This window comes from Rutilus rutilus (genome assembly GCF_951802725.1).
Source record: "Rutilus rutilus genome assembly, chromosome: 15".
Classification (NCBI taxonomy): Eukaryota; Metazoa; Chordata; class Actinopteri; order Cypriniformes; family Leuciscidae; genus Rutilus; species Rutilus rutilus.
This window is the reverse complement of record NC_140220.1, coordinates 10,231,843-10,257,774: the sequence shown is the minus strand read 5'-3', so window position 1 is coordinate 10,257,774 and position 25,932 is coordinate 10,231,843. Positions and strand designations below refer to the sequence as shown.

Here is a 25,932-nt window from a genome sequence, read left to right as displayed (position 1 = left end):
GTTTCGATCGGACCCTGCTGCATTCGCCCTCTAGTTGCTCATCTGTGGTTTCTAATGACGGCAGCTGTACATTTCAGCAATGTTTCTTTCTTCTAGTTTGATTACTGACAGTTTTGGTCAAAATAAAAATATGATTTATATGGTCTTTTAGCTACTGTATAAAAATAGAATTAAATAAAAGTGTGTACATATTATAAAATATGATTATATTATATATTAATACAGCTACTGTACAAAATATTAATATATAATAAAATATTTGATTTGATTTGGTATGTTCTCGCTATAATGAAAATGAAAGAAAATGATCAAGAAAATGATCAACCAAATAACAGCAGCAGTACATTTCAGCTATAATATAATATAGAAAATAAAATGAATGCACTAAAATATACATAATCAAGAAAATTATTAACCAAAAAGAAATGAATGAATAGTGAACAGGAAGCAGCCACACAATATGCAAACCATCTGCACGTCAGCATAATTAATTGATAGAATAGCCACATTTACTCACACAAAGGTCGGAGAAGTTAATAGGGGCAAAATGCCAGCAGTGTCACCATGGACACACTGCCTCTCTCCTGTGCATCTCTCTAATGCTGCTCAGGTTGCAGTCTTGACTTTTAACCCACACTGATGGTCACTACAGAATCATTCAAGACTGCAGATGCCAAATCCGTTGTCAAGACACAACAAAATGCGAAGCTATTTCATCGGTATCTGTCAGCACATGACAAAAAGGGACCTCTGTGTCAGCACAGAGATTCTTGTGGAAAAAGGAAATCATGTGGGAGTGAGTGTGGATGTACTGATTGTCTCTTTCACTCCTCTTCATCAGAGGGAGGAGCGCCATGGCGCAAGGTCATAGAGAATCATTCCTCTCAGGTGTACAGGTGGCCTCCTCCTGCCATCTGTACCCTATGGTTCTCTTCATTTCAGACTTTTAGTCTCCAAATGAAGCTGCTTTCAGCTTAGCCACTGAATGCAGGAATTCATCATCAAAACACTATTTTCTATTCTCCTAAGAAATCAGGTCCTTAACTGTGAACGGCTGATTCTAATCAGCATGCGAAGATGCAAAACATCCACTTCTGCCTGGAAAGGGAATGAAAATGTGTCATGATTATGAGGAAAATGCACACTAATGTGTGAAAATTTGTGGCGAGCCTTTCGGCGGAGAAATAGTTTCATTCAAGTAAACTGAAAAGAGGAAGTGTACAAAGACAGAATAGGCAGGAACGCTGTTTAGGACACACAAAGGAAGACAAGGTCAGCTGCTGAATAAAATGCCATCTCGTTGTGCTCTTTGAAGGCTGAAAGATTCTTGATGGTTGGTCAAATATTTATCTAGCATTTTTATGGTTTTACAGAAATAGTTCACTTTCACTCATCATATACAATGCAATGACCCTCTTGTCATTGCAAATCTAAATGTATGTCTTTCTTCTATGAAATGCAAAGGATACAAATACAACGTTTTTGGAATAATATACTGGTCACTCTTTTCTTTGCAGTTACAATGAACTGAGACCAGAGCTTTCAAGCTTCAGAAAAAAAACAATAAGTACCATATATCATTATGATAAAACTGAGTGGTCTATATGACTCATGCACCATATTCCGAGTTTTCTGAAGCCATAGTGAAGCTGAAGCATTATGTGATGAACAGATCAAGTCATTATCTTCCCTAGCACACCTTTGCCTTTTCTTGAGAGATGTGCTGATGTACGATTCGTGAACGATCAGTGTTGTTATCATTGACTAAAACTAAAACTATTAAAAATTGTTTTCAGTAATTGAAATAAGGATGAAATATAAATATTAGGCAAATAACTAAATAAAAATGAGAAATGCTGCCTTTAGCAACTAACTGAAATAAAGTAAGTTAAAGTTGAAGTACTGCAATTACTAAAACTAGTAAAACTGAAATAAAAATTGCTTAATTACAGCTAAACAGAAATATTAAAAAAACTCAATGTCAAGGTGCAAAAACTAAAATTAGGGCTTGTCCACTTAATTATATGGACTTTTATGATTCTTTTGCATTCTTTGTAAAGCTTGAAATCTTCAGTCCAATTTAATTAAATTATATGGAAAAGAGCACAATATAAAAAAATGTGTGTTCTTTGTGTTCCACAAGAAAGAAAAAAACTACAGGTTTGGAATGACATGAGGGTGAGTAAATGTTGTCTTTTTTGGTGAACTATTCCTTAAATTAATTTCAATAATTCCTTTAAAAGTGATAATTGGGAAAACAAACTAGTTGACCCATTCCAAAGGCTTCTCGGTGCATAGATCTGTTATGTGTGACACACACACACTCACACACAAATCCAGAAAAACAAGACTTTCTTGGGCTAATCAAATAATGACAAGCAGAAAACAAGCGGTAAAGAATGCAGTGCCCAAACCTGGACACAATTACTTCCTGTCCCACTGCCAAGACAGAGCAATTGATGAAGCGGGGTCTGTATCGGGTTGTTTCGCACAAGGGTCTGCTGTAATCCCGTGAGTGCAGCGGTGGCAGGCTAACATTGCATTAATCTCATGCTCACGAGCGGCCAGAGCTTCCGCATCGCTCATTAATTGCTTTCATGCCGGCAGGTCAAAAAGATCCGCCGTGGCAGGCTTCCCTCCACTGACACACTTTAGATGTTAAGAACCCATGGGAAAAGTGGAAACTCCAAACACACAACAAAACATCTGAAAATCAATCTGTACACAAAAAATGCTTGATATTCCTTGACAGAACTCCTTGAACGGGGCATTTCCCGAACCCTGTCACAGAGACACCTCTCCGAACTACAGTACAGCAGACGAATCCAGAACGAAGAGTATTTTTTGAATGGAAAATGCTTTAGCACACTTGGCAGGGAGGATCATTCCACTGCTATCAGACAGACTATTACGATTCTTTCTCTACACAAGCAGACATACAACAGGAGGAGGAGAATGGAAGAAAACGAGGAGGATGTGCTCTCCTGACCTGCATTTCAAGGTCACTGTTGAAAACGTTCAGCATTTCTGAATGGTGTATGCATATTAGTGTGGGCTCTATGCAAAAGGAATCGCTGCGTCTTTAAACTTGTGACGTTTAACTAAGACTGGGATAGATGCGCTGTGACATTCGCCTGGTGTCTGCTTGGTGTTCCCCTGCGTTATTGCCGGAGCCTTCCCTCACATAATGAATTATGCCATGCTGATAAGGCAGACAGCTGTATGAGGGGGATTGCATATCCAGAGACACATGAGACGCAAACAAGCATTTTTTGAATCATTCCTGGTGCAATTGATGGATGACATGAGGCATGTGAACCCAGGGGGAATTCGGTGGGGGTATGAGAGGGGTGTCCCTCGACCGAGAAGGGAACTGACATTCCTCTGCACACAGACGCTAAGGATGCATCAGTATCAATGGAAGTATAACAGCTACGTACAATCCATGGCATAACAACAAGTGCACCGCCAGGAGAGAATAAACACATGAGAGAACGTTAAAAGAAAGGGACATGCACAGGAAAAAGATTCCTAACAAATATCCAAGGTTATTTCTCTGTGTTAGTGTTACGGCAGCATGCAAGCTGTACGGGGAAATCGAGCAAGCAGAGACCCTGTCACTGACAGCTTGCTGCAACCCACAGATAAACAGCTAACACACGCTCCTCCGCTCCCATACCCGTCATCGTGGGTCGCATCAGCCCCGTCAGTTTACAAGCCCAGACGGGGATATCACCTCTCTGATCAACGCTAGATGCATTAGTAGAGAGAACACGAGAAGGGAAAGAAATGGATTTGTGAACCAACCTGGCTTCTCAAGGTCCTTGGTTATCCACAACATTCCGCCGATCTCAAATTCTCCTTGTCCATTCTAGGAGGTCAGGAATAAAACGCCAGCCAGCCCTAGCCGAAACTCCCATCAATCAGAAGGCTCTCGCTGATAGAGCGTATACTAGGAGACCTACTGATGTAAGCTAGTCACCAGAGAAAATACCCAGTCGTGACGCATATCCAGGAACAAAAATAGCATTGGGGCCCCTAGAGGGATTATACAACAGACTACGCTGAGAGGTACTTTCGCAGTGCCTGCTCTTCTGGGCTGTTTTGGTGCCTTTTAAATCTCTAAAAAAGCTTGATATGAACACAAATAGATGGGGCAAAGTACTTCACGGAAAAATCACAGACGACCTTTTGAACGTTTGCTTGCATTTATGCGCAACGGCGCTCTGGTCTTATCGGACAGTGAATTAATTGCAGTCTGGCCTCAGTGCCTTTGACCCTGGGATTGTCCACAGAGTGCGGTGTATAACAACACGGTATCACCGCTCACCCCTCCCTCCCCACCTCCCGCAGGGCTATAAATAGCTCACCAGGCTAATTCTTACAAAATCCCTTTATAGATGTGCTTTCACTGATCACTCTCGGCCAGGCCAAGACACTTATATGATTAGCGTTTAGATCACGGCATGTAATTGCGAGCCTGTGCGAGCGTGTATGCATTTAGCAAGGGTTATTTCATTGTAACAGAACAAACGGTGACATTGGACAGGTGTGCACTGCGACAATCCCGAAGAGAGAGGTTTTTTATGGGGGAACCAGGCTGCTGAGCGGAGACTTCCGGCCACCCCCTTCACTACAGAGAAGATGAATTCTAACTTATGCTAATATATTTACCTCCACCACTCTGTGTCATGAGTGACAGCAATACAGCCCTTCTGAGGGTCACCTGAATGAGCTGTCGGCTCAAGAGTTATGGCCACATCGGCCCACAGCTGCGGCGCTGTTCCAGGGAGCATTTACTCAACCTACAGGATGACATCAAGCTGTCAGGAGTCACCATGATAACAACCATCCCGGTTATCCCAAAGATGAATCAGTTAATCACATCTGCGAGCTAAACCTACACAGCTATTCAGCAGACTTTTGCCCTTACCACAGAATTCAATTTACACCACTAAATATATTTGACCAGGTCTGACCTCTGGAGAGCGACTCAGTGACTAGCTGAGAATCTGGCCAACTGGGAGTCAGTATCCCCCATGACATCGCCCACACAGAGACGCAGACAATAAAAGAAAAAACACTAAAAGGACCCAAACCTGTTCCCGGGAGGTTCTCACTCACTGTCTGAACAAGTCTCTCTGTAAGCCGCTCTGTTGGTTTAGCTACCGATAGATATCCAATAGGGCACCGAATTAAAATGTGTTGGATTGTTTTTGATAAGAGTAGAATTTTCTCTATTTTAGATGGGTCATTCTTTAATTGGGGTAGCAAACGAGAGGCAGAAATTTGTCAAAATACTTGTTTTTTTATAATATACATTATGGCTATGCATTTAAAAACGTTGTATTTATCATGGTATATCCAGTAAAATGGAAGTTTGCACATTTAGCTTTTAATTTTAATAAAATACTAGTGACAAACACTTTGTCTAGGTTGTTACTGTCTTTCATGGTCTGATTCTCACAAATCTACCATTGTGATAGTTTCAAGGTCATAGGATATTTTAGAAATATGAATATGATTTATTAAAATGTACACTACCATTACAAATTCTGGAGCTGGTAAGATTTTTAAAATGTTTTTAAAATAAGTATTATTATGCTCAGCAAGGTTGTATTTATTTGATCAAAATACAGTAATATTGTGAAATATTACAATTTAAAATAACTATTTTAATATATTTTAAGATGTCATTTATTCCTGTGATGGCAAAGCATTTTTTTTTTTTTCAGAAATGATTATAATATGCTGAATTGGTGCTCAAGAAACATTTCTTATAATTATAAACGTTAAAAACAGCTAGTTTTGTGATCCATTCAATATTTTTTCAGGATTCTTTGGTAAATAGAAAGTTCAAAAGAATTTATTTGAAATGTATTTATTTATCTTTTAAAGTAAAAAAAAATCTTACTGATGCCAAACTTTTGAACGGTAGTATACTTTTTTTTTTTAAATCACAATGCACAAATTTCTTCCATACAATATTATTTACAAATTGTCATTTAACGTTGATTTTAACTGCAAAGTTGAGGGATACTATTTGCCGCGGCAAATAAAGAATAATCCATATTGCAAACGCATGCTCTAGAGATGGAAAAATATTTCTAGATACTGATATCGCTGTCAATCTAAATCAATCTTTTCCTGTTTTACTGAACGATCAGGTGGTATTCACTACAGGCGTACATCATAAAGAATGCCATCTGCTTACTGTGGAGAAATACAGAGCAGGCTTCATATGTTCCACTGTTTTGTTGCACAAATTAATTATTCATCCACCTATGCCCACATGCATACAAATATACACAAACTCCTACTACAAGCAGCAACACATAATAGTGCATTTCTTGCTAAACTAGGCAGGTGAGGTTTCATTAATATTTAACTACTCAGAATGTGATTGCCCTTGATCTAAAAACAGCGTCAGTCCACATTCTGCCCACATGTAGGTGCCTCTTAGCCCGAGTCATTGCTGATGAGACAATGTGCTGAGTGTGAGAGCAAATAAAAAGGCTGCAATGCCATCCGTGCAGACAGGTACTGGCCTGTCGTGTTCACGGTAATGGTCAGAGAAGAGATAACGGTTTAGGACAAGATCTAGGGCAGGGTGGACGTCTGGCTGTTTCTTTGCATCATCCTCAGTAAGTAAGCAGCCTGACAGGTCTGTGGCTAAGGGACAAGAGGACAGGAACAAGATATCAGCTGGCATTAATGCTGAATGAACAAGTTTAATGGCTGAGGTGAGGCTCTGGGCCTTTGCCAAGCTGTGAGCACTCCTCTAATCAGCAGGCTGGATGAGGGGAGGGACTCAAGGGAACTGAAGGATCCTCCCATCACCACAGTACACTCTGCTTACCTCACCAACCCCTAGCTGGGATTGGCCTTTATTTTTCCACTTCTCATGGAAGTTTTCCGTCTTTGACGTTAATGACAATCTATTGTACAAACTACCTCCTTGAGAAGTGACGTCACAGTCCAACTGCCACTGTGGTGAGATTACGGTTACCGTACCAAACCTTTGAACTTTTTGACATTGATATATTGCAACTGATTAGTCATGGTATTATTCATAGGATTATCACTTCATCAGCAGCCACTGAGGACTCAGTGAAGTTAGACATCTTGTGAAACAAGATGCAAGACGTGTCCACCTCTTTTTCTTGTATATTTAGCATGTATTAATGCTAAGATTAGATGGATCTGTTCAAAACTACGTCATAAGTGGAGGATTGTACTTATGAGGCAAATCAATCGCCATCTTCCCTCAGGGCATTTCAGGCAGTATTTCTTAATTTGACATTTCAGATCAAGACACAAAACGCAAACACAAACATCAAATTTCAAAAAATATTTTTTCACAAAAATATATATATTTTTTTTTTACAGACCTAATGTTGATTGGGAACATTAATTCTCCCAGTACTCCTTTCTCGAATCAATTATTAATATTACGTATTGCTGAAAGTATTGTTTTCCAAAGTAGGTGTACAAGAAAGACAACTTCTGATATCTGTATCAAAGTGGTTTCATTTAATACTGAATAATTAAACATTTCTCTATAACAATGTGTTCGCATCAAAATCTATTTGTGGAGCTGTAATGAAAAAGCGTCTGTTTAGAAAGGAAATGAGGGATGTTTTGTTTCACTGCATAGCTGACAACAGAAGTGCGTGCCTTCAGCAACCATCAATCCTCCAGAGTGGCGTTTGTCAAGGGAGTGTACAATTGTATATAACTAGCAGCCAAATCAGCAGGGTACATTCTAAAATCACTTCTTCTGAGCCTGCGTTACTTTAGAAGTCATTCATTCATATTTTCTGGAAGTACTAGGGTTGTGAAAAGATGCTAAAAAGAGGGAAAATCCTGCAATAGTGGATAACTAGAGCAGAGAAAATTGGGAGGCAACCTGTGCTGGGTCTCATTTGTAACGCTGCACAGTACTTTCCATCAGATCCCTCAAGCGCATGAGAACAGGGCACAGCCAACTGCTCAAAAACAAGAGCTTACGCACACATAAATGAATCACACAATTAGAGTATGTTAACATGTTAACAGTACAGAGGGGTTTGCAGATTCAGTAAGTGATTAACCTGAAGATAGGCTGGAACTGAGGCACAGAGCACCAAAAGCAATGCAGTATCCAATTAACACAAAACATCACAGCTATCAAAGCCTACAACATGTTCCTCCATACAGGAACCCTTACGAAAATTAACCATGGTATTATTGTAGTAAGACCATGTTTTTTTAGCGTATTGACTACCATTTGTATAACCACAAAACCATAGTTTAACCATAGTTAAACTATGGTTTTTGTAGCTAAACCATGGTTAATTTGTGGTCACCATGGAATTACTACAAGAACCATGTTTTTTTTTGTTTGAATCATAGTAAAAACATGGTTAATTTTCGTAAGGGAAGTGATTATTCAACTGTAAATGAAAAGTGATCATGAGGAGAAAACTATCTGACCATGCTGACCATTTATACTCCATCACAATTGTGCATTCTAAAAACAGCTTATGACATGAGGGAAAAACATTTTGTGATGTGCATCATACAACTTTCAGGCTAAGCGTACTTAAACCACCACATTCCAAGCTCAAGGGTTCATTAAAATGAAGATTAAATTAGCTTTTCATTCAACACACTGCAAGGTCACAGTCACAGATTCCTGACACTTCAGGCCTTGTTGAACTGTGCACAAATTCGTGTCAGTATACCATTTGACCTCTCAACCCCGGCGTGACTCGCGGCAGGAGTTATTCTCCGATCTAGGAGGCCCGGTGGGAGTTCAGGGGGGTGCGTGTGTAGTCTGATGAAAACAGTCACTCAGCAGCCATTCCAAAACAAACAGGCTCTCAAGCGAGGGCTGCACAATTGCTCACTGGAGTGCAAGGCAGTGGCTCACACTCCGTGCACCATCGGGGACCTGCTTTCTCCTGTTATGCAACCCAGGAGCGTGTTTACCTATCTGCGCCGCTCCCCGGCAGCTGTCTCCAATTTTGCCCGAAGGAAAAAAACGGGGGAAAGAAACCTTCTGGAGCAAATACCCCTCTGAGCATACTCCCCAGTGCTGCTCTCTCAGCAGTCTGTCATTCCATAAAGCTCAAGTTGCCCCGCTGCACCTGTTGCGTTCAGAGGCAAGGCACGGAGGGGGCAAGGCCACCCCAAAAGAGACCCCTTGTCCGCAGTGTCGGTTTACAAAAATCGCCCAGACAAGCACGGCCAATTTTAGCCCTGGCCCTGAGTCAGATCAGCTGGCTGATGTTGGGAATGAACACCGGGGGCTTCCCAAACAGAAGACCCCCTGTTGCGCCCAATTCCCCTCCGCTTGCCTGAACCAAAACACATTGTGGCGCAGGTGATTCACCCGCTGCCGCCTGCCCAATGCAAGAACAAGAGTTCTATTAAAGTGCACACACAGCAAACAGATTCAGGCTTTGTATATGCCACCCACCTCTTATTCAGCGCCCAGGACCGGATGCAGTCCACCGGGGAATGGAAAAAAGACCTCAGATGAGGCAGGGTAATTTGAAAAATTATATTTTTCCACCTCTGAACAATTACTGTGAATAGAACATTAGCAGATGAAATTACCTCAATTGCTCAGACAACACGTTTCTACAACATTAAAAAGAAATTTCAAGCACAAAAGCTAAAGGCAATGAATTATACAATTCTCTCAACATGTTTGAGCTTCCGTTTACCACAACTGATGTGTGAGTTGATGAACTCAATCTGTTCATCATATAAAACGATCGTGTCTCTTCAGAAAATTTTTGACTAAATCGCTCAAATCATATGTATTGGTTTAGCAATCTCTTTATGAACTTTTTGAAGTGTCAGTGGTAGTAGTGTAGCTTTCTATGGAGGGACAGAAAGCTCTCAGATTTGATCTGAGATTTGTGTTCCGAAGATGAAGTCTTTACTGGTTTGGAACAACATGAATTTTCATGTTTGGGTGATGCTTATACATCGAACTCTAGATTTTATAGCAGTTTAGCGTAATCTATATGTTTTCATGTATGAATTTAAGCTATTTTCATTCTTTCGAAAGAAATCTATAAAAGTCCGATCTTTAAACAAATATCCATTTTACAATAAAAAGTCTTATCTATTTATCTATGCTTTTCTTATTCAATTTAAAATTTCTTTGCATTTCATTATTTTCATTTTCATTTATTTTATTCTACTTCCTTCAAATTCAAATTGCAATTCTGCATCGTGTTGGCTACCGTAAGTCAACATCAATTCAAATCCAGACGAATTTAAAAGGCATTCTCAATTCTTAATGGTGCACAACCCTGCTGTGTGACAGGTCTAAACTTGGCCCTTGATCCTGGATAACCAGTAGGGCACACTGGACATATTGTTGGACTCTCAAAATATGCTAGGCTGTCCGGTGGATGTCCCTGAAAGACTCTGGAACATTCTAAGAGTAAGTGCATGAGCCACTCATATTCTCTAAATGTAAATCAGCGGTAACAGAAACAGATGTCACTATTGTGACCTCTGCAATGTGAAAAAAAACTCTTTCTGTTCTTTTAGACCTTGTCCACATTAATACGTTTTCATTTGAAAACGCATCTTTTTCTCTCTGTTTTGGCCTTCCATCCACACTGAGATGGAGCTTTTTGAAAACGCACACCCGTTTTGAAACGAAAACGCCGTTTTCAAATGCATCTGGATTAATTGTAGACGTAGCCTTAGCTTAAAAAAACTAAGACCAGTGGTTATAAAAGCAGGCAAGACTGGACAGCTGGTAAAAAAAAAAAAACTATTTTCTCCAGAGAGAGGATTTATTCCAAGGCTAAGCAGAGAGGTTAGTGAACATGAATCGTTTGCTGGAGAGGACGAATAAATGAATTTCTGTCAATGAGCTGGGCAACAGTATATCTGTCTCTCGGGAAATGTGATCCACTCACGCTGTGGTGGCCTGGTCACAAGCGCCCCCTCCGAGCACCCCCCAGATGCCACTATCATCCCTGGCCACTGCATCGCAATCAGTTAGCAGTTCGAGAACGTCCGTTTTCTCCAGGAAAACCTCAACATGCCGTGACATTGTTTCTTGCAGTGGGAAACAAACGCATCCATCGAATCTGCCTTGTAAGACTTTCTGAAGAATGACTCAGTTGGGTGTATCTGTGTTAACTCACATTACATTACAATATCACGGCCAGGTCATGACACTTAACATTCCAGTTGTAAACTACACAAATGTTCCTCTCCTGAGGGGTTATTATGTTGCAGCCCGTTTCCAGTCAGATGTTTGTAAGCTGGTGCCATGCCATGAGCTTGTTAACATCTATTGTAAACCTCTCCGCTTTTGGGAAAAGAAATGACTCATTGAGGCTTTCAGCAATTACTCCAACAATCAACAAGACCTGTTCGTTTACAAAGAACGTTGTACTAGAAAACATCTTGAATTGATCTCTCATAGAGAGATTCTGACAGGCTAATCACGCACAACAAAGATAAGATGGCAACTATACAATGACTTCAAAAACACGTTTTCTGCAAAAAAAAAAATTTTAATCAGTCAATTATAAAATTATAAAACAATCCAAAGAGATTTCAGTACAGTTTTTGCAGGAACAGTGACTCCTGATACTGATATAAAAAAAATTTTTTTTTTTTTTTTTTATCTATCAATCTATTTTAATATATTGTCACTGTACTAAATCCAAAGCCAATATAATTGGATAATTATTACCTTTTGCAACCTTTTGATTAGCAGCTCAGATTTGACAGAACTGGCATTGAATTTCCCAGGTTAATGACAGCAGCAGTTTCCCCTCAAGCTGCCACATATCTCCAAAAGGAACATAAGCTTGTACTTTCTTCTCGACACTAGCACTCATCTTCAACTATAGGATGGGACTGAAAAGAGCCTCCCTCTCCAACATTCAACATGAAATATGCATCCAATTATATAACGCATTATATAATGCATCCAAAACGTACTGTGCCATGCTGTGTGCTAATTAAGCCATGCACAGCAAACACAACAGAGAGAGAGCGAGGAGCTGCTAAATTTAGGTTTCTCCCAGAGCCCATCCGCAGAACGAGAGATACATGAACGGATGCCCATTCGCTCACCCAGATCCGCATCTGACATCACACAGGGGAAAGATGGGCTCGCTGGGGGAGAGAAATACAGACCTACAACAGCAGGATGCAGAAATAGAAGAGGACAAGTAGGGAGGGAGAGAGAGAGAGATAGAGAGAAAGAGGAAGAGAACATCTATCAAGGTTGCAGCATGTGCTTAAAGCACACTCACAGCTAGACGCGACAATATATTCAGAGATAGAAGGGAAAAAAACTGAGTGTCAGAAGGGAAAAAAAACATGATAAAGTGTAGGAGCGACAGAGAGTGTGAGGGAGGGAGTAGTAAACAGTAAAGAGGGGAAGGACTGGAGTTGAAAGTGGCCTTGATGCAGCAGAGAAGTGACAGAGAGAGAGAGAGAGAGAGAGAGAGAGAGAGAGAGAGAGAGAGAGCAGCTGTGTCACTCCTCTGCACACAAATCCAGGGTCTGTCCCACCAGAGGAAATCAATTCACCCCGCCACTGCCAGGGCTTCCAGTGCTGTGTATTTACACAAAGCAGATAGTCTAAGCCAATAAAGTGCTTCCCTCAGCAGGATATTTGTAAAATCCAGACAACGACTCTCTTCCATCTACTCTGGTCATGCCAATCCAAGACTGAATAGCCGTAAAGAAAGACCAAAATATTTCACACATCAAAATTCAAGGCTCTACATAGTAGGCTAATTGGGAGTTCCCCTCTCAAATGGGAATGAACTGGGTCCCTACAATCCCAAAACGGCTTGGGCAGAACACTGTCATACCTATTTAGTGCTAATTAAATTAACACAGTTCAGCTTCCTGTGCCAAGCCCCGGTCTCATTGGGAGCCACATACAGTTGTGGTAAACACAGCAAAGCTTTCTGTGTCCAAAACTTTTTCTGCATCCCTCCCTGGATCTTCAAAACATTACTCACCGTGCTGCAAACTGCCAGAACTGTGACAGTGTTAAATGTTGGCTATGAAACCCTCAGACAGCCCCTGCATATATTTATGGAAAGGACCCAAAAATGCAACAATCTTTGACAGAATTACAGTGTTGAAATAAAATAATAAAATAAAATACACTTTGCAGTAAAATCATTCCATAATGGTGTGACTACAATAACAAAAACCTATATTTATTGAAGGTTTATATTATGTACTCATATATAAGTATTACTAAATTAATTCATTATAATATAAATTAAATATAATTAAATTAAATCATATTATAAATTATATTATAGTTTTATATATTTGTATAATTTAATTGTTGGATGTGAATATTAAATATTTAATTTAAATAATTCCACAGGCTTCTATTATTAAATCCCCTGCATGCCATTCCAAACCTGTATGATTTTTGTAACGAAAGCCAAGAAATTGTTCTTGTTTTTTTTTTTTACATGCAGGTTTGTAACAAAATGAGGGTGAGTAATCAATAACATAATTTGTATTTTTGGGTGAACTATCCCTTTAAATCATGACCAGAGAAATTATTATTTCAAACAACAGCCTGAGGACAGACAAAAAAAAAAAAAACCTGTACAGTACTTCAGGAAGGAGGACCACTGGTGCACAGTATACACCAAACTGGCATGCCACCACAGACCACGTTTCCTCAACGCCATGGAAACCAGCAGCACGGGAGAACGGATGCACTTGCGATTCTTGGATGGGCTGCAGGGCAAAAATTAGAAGGTGAGATAGAAGACTAGCAATGTCAGTTTAACAAGGCTGCCAAACTCACAGATGGGATGAGGAAACAGACAGAATTGAGATAAAGCGAAACCCCCCTCCTGCCACGCTACCGGTACAGCCCTGCCAAGATCCAGTCCTCCAGGAACAGCGCCTCGAGTCTCACTTAAAATGTTCCTGCTTTGCCACACAATTTGTTTTGGCCAGAGGGTGACTGGAGGGAGAAAGTGAGCAAGGGCTGAGATATTTTGGTTCCATTTAAATGGACGTCGTACTAGCAGGTTACAATTTCCAGAGAAAGTAAAGTCGTTTTCTTATGTTGTTCCTCCAAAGCTTTCAAGGCTAGTAAAATATTTTCAGGGAACAGATAGACGCCTTGTGACTAACACAGTTTTGCATTAGGCCTGCGCACCTGACATTTCAAAGGAACAGAATTTTACAGTGTTTGCACTTGCACGCACAAATGCACACACATGCTCGCACAAGCAGTCAGAAGAGAGCAGATTGTCAGCTCAGGCAGGAAGCTGAGTGTATTCAGAGTGGGTTGCTGGGAGCACCAGCGACCTGACACTGTGGCAGCTCACACTTCCTAAGCCTTCCCAGTACGGTGTGTGCATGTGTGAACGTGCGTGTGTGCGCGTGCACCAGCAACACCTCCTCTCACTCAACCACCCTACATCACACCACATGTTGAGCAAGGAAAAGCAGACATCACTGACATCACACTGAGCAGGTGGCTACCCCTGATAGAAGAGGAAACCAAGATCACAAAGTCATCCATCTAAATGAACGACTGTGTAATCATCCATCCATCTCATGACCACAAAAAAAAAAAAAAAAAAAAACACTTTGAGGCTTGGAAAGTGATCTAATACTGATTTTTATCATCAGGTTTTGTGTTTTGAGAGACTATTATTGTCTCATTTAAACCATACAATTAAAATAAAATAGCATTTGAAATCTGGGCTATAGTCCCAAACTCAGAGGCATGACCACTGACTGCCCATGAACTGTTTAATGACCATCTGATGCATATTGCACAATAAAAAAAAAAAAAGCAATAACAATGAAAATAGTACGAAATTATTTAATAAATAAAGATTTATTATATACACAAATGTTCAAAGGTTTGGGGTTTAGATTATTTTAATGTTTTTGAAAGAAGTCTCTTATGCTAACCAATACTGCATTTATTTAAACAGAATACAATTTCAAATAAATTCTTTCTATTTGAATATATGTTCAATTTAAATTGATAATTGTGATGACAAAGCTGAATTTTCAGCATCTTTACTCCAGTTAGTGTCACGTGATCCTTTAGAAATCATTCTAACATGCTGATTTGGTGCTCAATAAATGTATTATTATTATCAATGTTGAAAATGGTTACATTTTTTTGATGAAAAGTTCAAAATAACAGCATTTATTTTAAATAGATTGATCAATTGAATGCATCCTTGCTGAATAAAAGTATTAATTTAGTCATTTAAAAAAAATCATACTGACCCTCAACATTTTGCAGCAACTAAAATGCAGCAACAGTTTCAAATGGCTATAAAGCTGCAATGAAGACCTGACTTTATGTCACAGTCAAAAGTCTGGCAACAGGAGACAAGGCTGGCATAATGAAACAAACCATGCTAAGAAGACCAGATGGATTAAACAAAGTAAAAACACTCAAATAATGATAGCACAGGTCTATTTTATCTCATCACAAACTTCACACATCTGGTAAGACATCTAATAATGTTGTCTTTTGTTTTGTTTTGGCTGTCAGCGTAATAATATCTCTGCTTGCAATGCTTCCTGTCACACGGTGGCCCAGACAAGCTGGTTGAACATGTCGCTCAAGCAAAAAAAAAAAAGCCACCGTTACTTCCACCGCATAAAGAAACAGTCATTCATTGCCAAAAGCGTTTAAAAAAGCATGACATGAAGTGTAGTTACCCCCCCCCCCCCTCACTCGTCTTATTCAAGGCTCCCAGCTTGCTCAGTGGGCTCTCAAAGCAGGGCATGTTTCAACGCACGTCAAGTTGAGGGCTCATCTCTTTTGCTAATATTGTCAGTGTTTTTCTTTCTTTCTTTTTTTCAGAGAGAGTGGGATCAATGCTCCAAGGCAGACAGCTCGGGACTTTGAAGCGGCGTGCGCCACACATACTGTACGTCGAGCGGTTGCGTGTTTGGCGGTGCAGGCGGCTGTAAAGCCTCTGAATGTTCTGATCAAGGGATCCGGGCTCAAAGGAGGAGGAGTGGCGGCCCTTCCGTCCCTTCCTCCGTCCTCCTGTGATGAAGAGGAGCTTAACACAAATCAAATGCAAAGACTCAAAGGCATGTACATCAGTAGCCCGCATGCATCTAAACGCCTCAGAAATTCGCTGGGCAGCACACCAAAAGTTTTGCTACTTCAGTTTTGTTCAATTTTTCACTCAAAATATACAGTGATTTAGAGCAAGGCCATAAACATGTATTGAACATTGGAGGGGACCGTGCTGCGTAACACGAGAATGGACCTCATTAGTTCTTGCGAAAGCTCAAACGTGCTGCGTAACACGAAAATGAACCGCATTAGTTCTTGCGAAAGCTCAAACGAGCTGCGTAACACGAGAATGAACCGCAGTAGTTATTGCGAAAGCTCAAACGTGCTGCGTAACACACAAGAATGAACCTCATTCAGTGGGGATTTCTTTAAGACTGCAAGGGAAGTTCGGCTTCCCCTATAATGTAAAAAAATGAATGGTCAAATATGTACTATTGTGTTAACATTTTATTGACTAAAAATGCGTTAGAACACGTTCATCTCAGAATGAGTTCGTTAAGAATCAGTTACATATAGCAGGTCGGCTGACTCGATTTCCTTCTCATACATTCCCGTAGCGTCACAGTGCATTTCCCTGTTGAAGCCCAGTGTCCATGAACAGTTTTTTTCAGCGCTTCGAAACTAGACGGTCATTGGATAAATGCTGCGATTATGTCTCGCCCACGGACGCTCAGCGTCTCTGGGGGTGAATGGAGGAGTGGGCTGGCCTGGACTCCGGGCTTCTGCATGATGATTGCTTGGAGGGTCTGTCGAAAGGCTGCATCTCCTTTTGATTGACAGCAATTTCATACAATAAAAAGTCAGCATTCGCCACTGACCTCATTGGTTCTCGCACGTCAAGCAAACTTGCTTGAGCTTCCGTTTATCACAACTGATGTGTGTGAGTTGATGAAAATGTTGGACTAAACCGGTCAATTCAAATGGATTAGTTTTACGATCTCTTTATGAACTTTTTGAAGTGTCAGTGGTAGTTGTGTAGCTGTCTATGGAGGGACAGAAAGCTCTCAGCTTTCATCAAAAAGATCTTCATTTGAATTCAGAATTCTCATTTTGGGTGAACTATCCCTTTAAGGTAATAAAGACAAAGAAATAAGAACAGCAAAATAACTACAATCAGTTTGAACTTGAAATAATATTTTTTTTATTTTAAAACATGCACACATTCACTCTTAATCGTATGCTTAATGTGCCAAAAACAGCCCTGTTAATCACATGAATTATATATTTTCATTTCAAAAAAGTGAAATTTGACAAAAATGCAGAGTAGTGTTGCATCACAGTATACTGTTGGTCATTTAACATTTCAATAAAACAGTTGTTGAATATTAAATATTTAGCTACTTACATCTTACCTCGCATTCTTGCACCGTTAAAACTGAAGCATCATGCTGTAATTCATATTCGGCTTCTATGAACAGTAAATCCTGCCTTCTTTAAATTGATTGACCATCTCAGTCATTTTGATATTGACGAGTGTTAGACCACTGAGGCAGACCAGCCTAAAAATGTAACTTTTGAAACTTTTCGTCAAACAGAGCGATGCATGATGGATTTGAGGGGGACAATTTGGCCATATGTCTATGGTGTCTCGTTACAGCCCTGATTTAGAGTACAAATATATGAAATGTCTAACGTTTTTGTCTAGCTAGAGACAAATATCAAGTTAATTTGTGAGGCACATTAGAAAAACCCAATCCCATGATGCTGTTGTTTCCAGCATCTCTTTCCAACCTGTCTGGAGGGACTGTTTTGGTGGAAAAAGAAATTCTGTGACAGAGACGTCAGGTGAGCAATAAGTCGTGGGTTCTGTCCGCACTTTGCTAGCTTTGATTCATAACGTCTGTAACTCCCTATCTTAACGGTGTGAGATATAGTAAGAGTTTCCTTAGCCAGAACCTAAATCCAACCTCAACAGTTATAAAACAAGGCTGTATCCCAATACAATTGTTATGAAATAACAGCAAAGATGGGAAACGAGGAGATTACACATCAAGACTAAAAGCAGCCCTCTCTGTACATACTCAACAATATCAGAGAAATGTTAACACAATAAGTAAATGAATTTACTGGCCTTTAAAACCTAATCACAACCAAATCAACTGATATACCCAAAATAACCGGCATTTTGAGTATTAGTAAAGGTGACTTACTAAGGTGTATTTCCAAGGCAGTGATACATAGATCTGTACTACCTGTAATCACCTTTCATGTACAGGGAGAACAAAGAGCTTTAATATGTGTCTCCGCTCGCATGCCGTAATTAAACTTTGGCTTCTATTAATCCCTGCAGTAAATTGGAGCAAGGGAAAGATTTAGCAGGCTATTCATCACCAGACTACGTGAAGATGGCAGTTTTAATAAAAACATTCCAAGCAGTCTATTGGGTAGTCCAAAGAGTCCAGAGTTTAATTATTTAGCAAGGAAGAACAACAAATTATAAGATGCCATGTCATGACAAAATGTCTCATTAGGAAACAAAATGAACACTCCTGAGTATATAAAATGTTGGCAATCCTGCATGGATCAGTCAAAAGCTACGAGGAGGGCAAGATAGATTATTAAGATTATTAATTTAACACAGATCCAGATTCATAGTTGTCCTCCATCACAAATGCCTAAAGATCAGAACCACATGTGTACTGTAGATCCAGAATTGTTATTTTCTGTCTCTCACCTCGTAAAACTTCATTAACGTAATTAAATCAATTGACGGATAACAGATGTTCAATTGTGGCCAACCAATGTGGGGTTTTTTCAATGGCTATTGAAAAAATAGGGTGGCTCATTTCTAATACTGTACGATTACAATAAAAAGGGTTTATTTAGTGATTCCAGCTCCAATTTCTCTTAACGATCCTTGATACCATTAACAATTATTTTAGTATTTTTAAGCTATAAATAATTGGAAAAAAGAAATGTTGCCAAATGTTGAGATAATTCAATAAGTAAAAAAATGAGCTTAAAATGACTTTTCTTTAGAGGTAGCATAAATGCAATAATTGGCCTTAAATAGATTGCATTCAATTCACATTTATTTGTATAGCGCTTTTAAAAATACATATTGTTTCAAAGCAGCTTTATAGAAAATGAAATAATTTCAATGTGATGTTGTTGTTGATCAGATTGTGTTTATCTCACACAAACCTAGGAATTTTGTTTGACACAGAATTAAGTAACAGCTTCTTGATTCCCATGTGTGCTGTTGTTAGTCTCCTGACAAACATCTTAGGTGCCCTCTTGGCTGCATCTTCCACTGAAGAGACAACCGCTAATTAATCGCAAGCACCCTTCCTGATTGCAGAGAGGCTGAGTGTCATCCGCCACTCATTTATGTCAATAGAAGCACACTGTCCAGCCTTTGCTCTGCTTAATAAGCACTTCAGTGTACTGCTATCAAGTGTGAAGGACAGCTGCTGAGGAACAGCGTGGGACTGCTAATGACAGAATGTTGGATTATTGACCTGGGAAGTTGAGCCAACAGGCCAGTGTCGGAGGTGCTCCATTCCCAGCAGGGCACTTATCGTGCGGGCAGGGGGGTGGCCTACCCCCTCATCACCAGCCAAACCCTCCATATGCAAGTGTGTTTGATGACAGATGACATACATTAGGGATTACCTGCCTTTTACCACACAATGGGGGAAAATACTCCACGTTTACTTATAAGTAGGTCACCTTCATAAAAGAGGAGATAGATGAGATTGCTGTTGCACCAGTGAACAAAAATTGAGAATATATGATAGAGATCTTATATGACTGACAAAATGAGCAAAACAATGACTAGATAGTGCACAGATACTAAAAACAGTCAAAAAGGCAAACAATTACCCCTGAATGCAGGATTAAGTCTCTGTCCTTTTTAGTTTTTGTTTTAGTCATAGTTTTTGTCTCTAAATCTAATCAAAGTAAATGATTATTAATATGACAAAAATATTGACTAGATTTAAAGACAATGTTTAAATCTAGTCCATATTTTTATCATATTATAATCATTTATTTTACACTAAAAAGGCATCTAACCAGTGTTGTTATTGTTAACTAAAACCAAAACTATCAATTATTTTCCTTCATTGAAATAAAGCTGAAATAAAATAAAATAAAAATATTGATAAAAAAAAACCTGAGAAATGTAGCCTTGGCAACATTACTCAAACTAAAACTTAAATATAAATAAAAGAAATTAAGGCTAAAAGTTATAGAATTGTAAAAAAAGATGCTTTAAAGATTAACAAATACTATAATAATATATAAATAATATTAAAATAACACTGCATCAAATTGAAAAAAATAGAAAAATAATGCTTTAGTTTATAAAAAAAACTAATTAAACAAAATATGAAACATTAGTGCATTGTTAATATCTAGTATTTTTTATATTTTTGTAAACAATAGGATTTAATTAAATTGTGTAATTAAAATGTGCAGTTTTTATGTCTTCGTTATCATTAACAAAAAAAAAATAACAAAAAAAAAAACGTTTTAATGAACGACATTGATCTATGCTGAAATCTTTCCTCATTACTCCGTTGCACTGATTGCAACACCACCACCCCCTCGCTACACCCTCATCCCGTCGCGGCGAGAGTGGGGCGAGAGCAGCTCTTTTCGGCATGCGGGTGGCACGTGGGTGTGCTGAAAGTGAGGCGGGGAGGGAGGAAAGCGCTACTTTTTGCTCGGTGCTCAACGCAGCTGCCACCTCACCAACTCAACAAACAGCCTCTGCCAACCAATCCTACCGAGCTCAGCTCACCACCTGCTCAACAAGCACCACAGGAAAAGAGAGAGTGAAAACAGAGCTCTCCTTGAATAACCCCCAATCAGGGTTTCCTATTTTCTCCAGCTTTCTGACAAACCACTGCCAAAAAGTCATTATAATGAGCAATAATAACAGTCGATTCATGTATTAGTCAGTAATATGATATACATAAACTTATTCTTCCATCCAGGAATATGAGATCAACAACAACAACAAAAATTGAGACAAAGGGTAAAAACTAAAGAAGCCTGGGATCTTAAAGTACATAAAGGTAGGGTACATAAAGTAAACCAACTGTGTTCATGACGTGAGAAATACAATTTTTGTCAACCTTTTGACATATAAGAGGTATTTTTACCATTACAATATCCTGCATATTTACAACAACATCCTCATTATATTATATGGATAAATGTTTTCAATACATTTTCTCATGTGCAATAGCGAGTGGGCGTTGATACTTTTTTCAATTCATGACGTTAGCCAAACAGTGACCGAATACTGAAAGCCTTAAAAAGGGTTTATTCCAGACTGATGGTCAGAATGAGGGTATTTGTTTTGATGCGCAAAAACAAACTTTATTAACATTATAAGTGAACCTCAATGGACATATTCAAATAAAATAAAAAATCTATGTCATGACCTGTTTAAAAGTGAATGTGTGAAGAAATAAAACAATTATCTTATAGTCTCTGATTTCATTGCCATCTGGTGCTATCATCCATCTAGTAATCTGCATACTGGGAATTAAGTAATGATGTTAGTAATCTAATGATAGATTTTCATGCAAATTAGTGACGCATTCTGCTGGTCATCTGCAGATGCTGGGTTAATAGATTAAGCATGATTAAAACAGACGATTAAGTCAAAGAGGTGTCATATAAGTGCTTCTTTGTCCGCCTTTGACTCCACACACATCCGGGGAGAGATAGCAGTGCACAGGGGAGTCTGCGAGATAGAGCGATATGCATCACTAGAACCCAGAGTTCAACTCGTGAAACCGCCGCAAATGTAATGGGTCTCTTACTGTGATGCAATACCACGGCAGAAACAGCATCGCCATCTGACCTTATCGAGACAGCTGAGCGCCCGCACACGCACTTGCATGTGGCAACCGAGTGGGCATGAAAACCACAGGCCCGGCTTCATCTCCAGCACGCATCCCTCCACCTCTGCAGAAGCTCACGCATGCACCTTGTCAAACAGGAAGCGTGCTCCGTTGCAGCTGTGCAGCTTTTGGACGGTGTGCGATTTGCATTGACAAAGAGAAGGAAACGAAAGGAGGGCGTATTTCAGCTCTCTGCCAGCACGCCGAATATAGTGTGCGGCGCGATGTGTGGGAGAGCAAGGCAGGACAGTTCCTGCTCACTCTCTCGCTGCTTTCCATGTGCTTTGCCTACGGACACACGCCGCTCGCCTTGTCTCTGCCCGGCTACAGGAAACAGCAGCGCGCACGCTTGTTGTCCAATCCTGGGCTATTCAAATTCAAATGCTCTGTTATCTGGAAGTGGCATGAGGAAGAATAGAACAACTGAGGGGCTGTGCGGTGCTGAATTTCTACTGTACAGTCTGGAAATAAAACAGGGCCCAAAATACAGTTATTTAAAGGGATAGTCCACCCAAAAAAAGAAAATTCTGTCATCATTCACGCACACTCATGTCATCCTGTACAATTTTCTTTCTTCACTGCAACACAAAAGGCATTTTAATAAATTATAAATATTCTTTCAATATAGTAAAAGTGAATGGGGTCCAAAATTAGAATAATCATAAAAGTGGTCCATATGAATAATGCGCTATACATAACAAGTAAAGCAATACAATTTGAAACTGAAAAACCTTCAAATCTGCCCAAGATTATGCGAGACAGAGTTTATGAGAGAAAAATCACTGATTCATTAACAAACAATTCATTTGAATCAAATATTTTTCAATTAATTGGTTTATCCAGTTCACAAAACCAGATTCGTTCATGATTCAGACTTTCTCAAATTTAACTCACTGGGGCCCTATTTTAACGGTCTGAAACGCAAGTATCAAACGCGAAACGCAAGTAACTTTGTGGTCGGATCTCGGGCGCTGTTGCTATTATACCGGCGGGATAAATGACTCTTGCGCCCAACGCAAATCTAAAATGGGTTGGTCTGAAGTAGCTACATTACTCATAGGTGTGGTTTGGGCGTAACGTGAAATAAACCAATCAGAGCATCATCGCACATTCCCTTTAAGAGCAGGCACGCTTGTTCCATGGCAGATTGCTATTATAACAGCGGATTTGCCAGGTGCACGCCAGGAACGGTTCACAGCCGAGGAGATCGACGTTCTCGTCAGGGCCGTAAAAGACAGAGAAGTGACATTGTATGGGGATGGGAGAAACCCACCCAAATTAACTTCAGTTAAATAGGCGTATAATAATTTGGGTAAATGTGTAAGCTAGATTTATGCCTATTTTTTCACATCTTCATGGACACCACAATGATTTCCCTCATGTGGAATATTTTTCCTTGTAATTATGTATGGTTTGCAAAAATGGCAACTGCTGTTGTGTATGCGCAAAAGTGTATGCGCACGCTACATTATGGCCAAGCATGCGTCCTTAAAATAGCATCTGAACACGCCAATGAAAACGCGCCACTGACTTTAGACTAGGTTTTTCCTGGTCTGTGGCGGAATTGTTTTCTGGAACTGCAAAATAGCACCAGGGAACGTTTGCGCCAGAACACGCCTCCTCTTTTCGCTGAACCGCACCCGGGAGCGCAAGTTCATTCCCTAATTTACCGACGTGCGCCTGTCGAGGGAAAAGTCCATTGTGCGTCGGGTGCAAAATAGGGTCCACTATCTCAATAATCCATTTGTAGCAGACACACTGGATTGGAAAAAAAATCAGTGAATAACAGCTTAAATTTCAGTCTCATAGACTCTAGACTCTCGAATATAGTACGCAAGTTGTATGGACTACATTTATAATATTTTCTGATAGTTATGGTGCTTTTTTGAAGCTTGAAAGCTCCTCATTCCTTTCAGTTGAACAGAGAGTGACCAAGACATTAGTCAAAAAAATCTCCTTTTGCATTCCATGGAAGACAGATAGCCATAGAGGTTTGGAACGACATGGGGGTGAATAAATGATGACAGAATTTTTGGGTAACAACTCCGTTAACCTATTTTCCGACCTACAAACACCGTATCTAATGTAACATTGTCTGTTAGAGAAAGGTGTGCTCCATGCGTGGTTACTCGTAAACGGTTTAGGTGAATGAGACTGTATGTGTGTGCTCGTTGATGCCTACGTACAAGTTTCCGTGTTTCTTTGAATAACTGTATGTGTGTGTGGGTGGGTGGGTGCTCTATTTCTGATCAGATGAAACACCTGCACATACTATTGTTCTGCTTGGGAAAGATGAGACTGGTTTTGGTCCCTGTGCGGCATGTGCTTCATTCTTTACATGTGTATGTGTGCGTGGAACCTTTCGCCGATACACTGTTGTCTTTTTTTACTGTTACCTAATTAGTCAGCAAAGAGCTCATGTAATCTAGTGACACGTCTAGCAGCATAATAAATTCTTAATGTACTGAATCAATACAGACAGATCAATCAGAGCAAGGGTTGAGGGTCAAGAGTCTCCCCACCATGCTGAAATTCACTCGAAGGAAGATGTACTGCATCTCCATTCATCCTCACACACGCTGCTTCCTGCTTTTTATGCTTCTTTCTCTGTCTGTTCCTCTCTCTTCTAAGCTCCACTAATACAGCTTCTCTATCCATCTGATTCCATCAAGGACAAAGCACAGTTCTGGTAGGTTCCCATAGTAACAAAGTATGTGTTGCTGCTTTAGGGGGCTTTTGTGCATTGTCTTCATCGGGGTTTACACAAAAGCGGCGGGCTGACCAATAGCTCTCGTTTTCCTCAACCTCGAGCCGTCGGCGTGACCTGGAACCCCTGCTGTTGTTCATATCATAAACAGTCATCTCAGTGTTGTGTATCAAGGAGGTTTGTGTTCTTCTGATGAGCAAGATCCTCCATTAGCATATTACATGCAACTGCTGACAGGGAAATATTCGTATAATCATCATGCTTAGTGTTTTTGCCGTGCTGTGTGTTTTACTAAGTCAATCGCTTATAGACCACCTCCTCCACTTAAGGGCTAATGGACGACTAAATGTATCAAGCTAGGATTTAAGTAATATCAGATAGCATAAAGGAACTGTAAACAGGCAGTGCATCTGGGTAAATTATGCTGTACTACCAACAAACTAGTTTATTTCATAGTGCATACGTCTCCCAGCATATTTTTAAAAGAAAGGTGTAATACTACCTGGGCTCAAATCGACAGCCTTTGTGCCATCATGTTTTGTGTACCACAAAAATGTATGTCCATGATAAAATGCATTATCTTAAAAAAGCAAGAATATGAGTTCTTGTGAAACATAAGTAGGGCTTAACCAAAATAAAACCGAAATCGCAATAATCTGAAATTGAATTAAATAAATTGTTTAGGGCTGCACACTAAATAATTTTAGCATCGATATTGCGATGTGGCCATCCGCGATTGTCGCATCGCAGGATGTGCGATATCAAGTGAATCGTAGTTGATCTGTGATCCGTACGGACCAGGCACCACGGTTTAAAACGCATGTGATTCTCGGATTAATTGCAAAGTTTAACCATCATACAGTGAAAGTTTATCAGTTGCACCTGTTTTAGGTTCTGTCAGTTTAAACATTCAAGCAATTTTAAGCCATTCGAGCGCAAGAAGACACGAAAGAGAACTCATTTCGAGCTTGCACGCCATTTTGACAGCACGCGAACACAGAATTCCGTTCTCACCCACCTCTGTTTGAGCTAGAACAGACACATACAAGCACAATAATGTTAAAATACCAGCCTCGGCAAGCATACTAGGAAACACGACTGTGGCTTACATGAACGTAAACAACTGAAAAAGAAAATGTATACGTATCATTGTATTGGATTTGAGCATTAGCTTTTAAAGTGACAGCAGCCTAATATACCCGCTGCTGACTGTGTCATTTTTGTAGCTTTAACAAAGATTAATTCTATTTTATTCATACAGTGCAGACTGCAGTGTT

The 25,932-nt window shown here is 39.8% G+C and overlaps 1 protein-coding gene across 3 annotated transcripts in view; it reads right to left on the bottom strand.

The window, feature by feature from the left end:
• hivep2a (HIVEP zinc finger 2a) overlaps nucleotides 1-25,932 on the bottom strand; it is a 70,425-nt gene that overhangs the window by 36,195 nt on the left and 8,298 nt on the right. Inside the window, exon 1 of one of the 3 annotated variants that reach the window (XM_084433032.1) lies at nucleotides 3,808-3,996. The exons of the other annotated variants lie outside the window; for them this stretch is intronic. The gene's annotated coding sequence lies outside the window, so the exon portion shown is untranslated. Of the gene's footprint in view, nucleotides 1-3,807; nucleotides 3,997-25,932 lie in introns of those variants that run through there. 3 annotated transcript variants of the gene reach the window in all.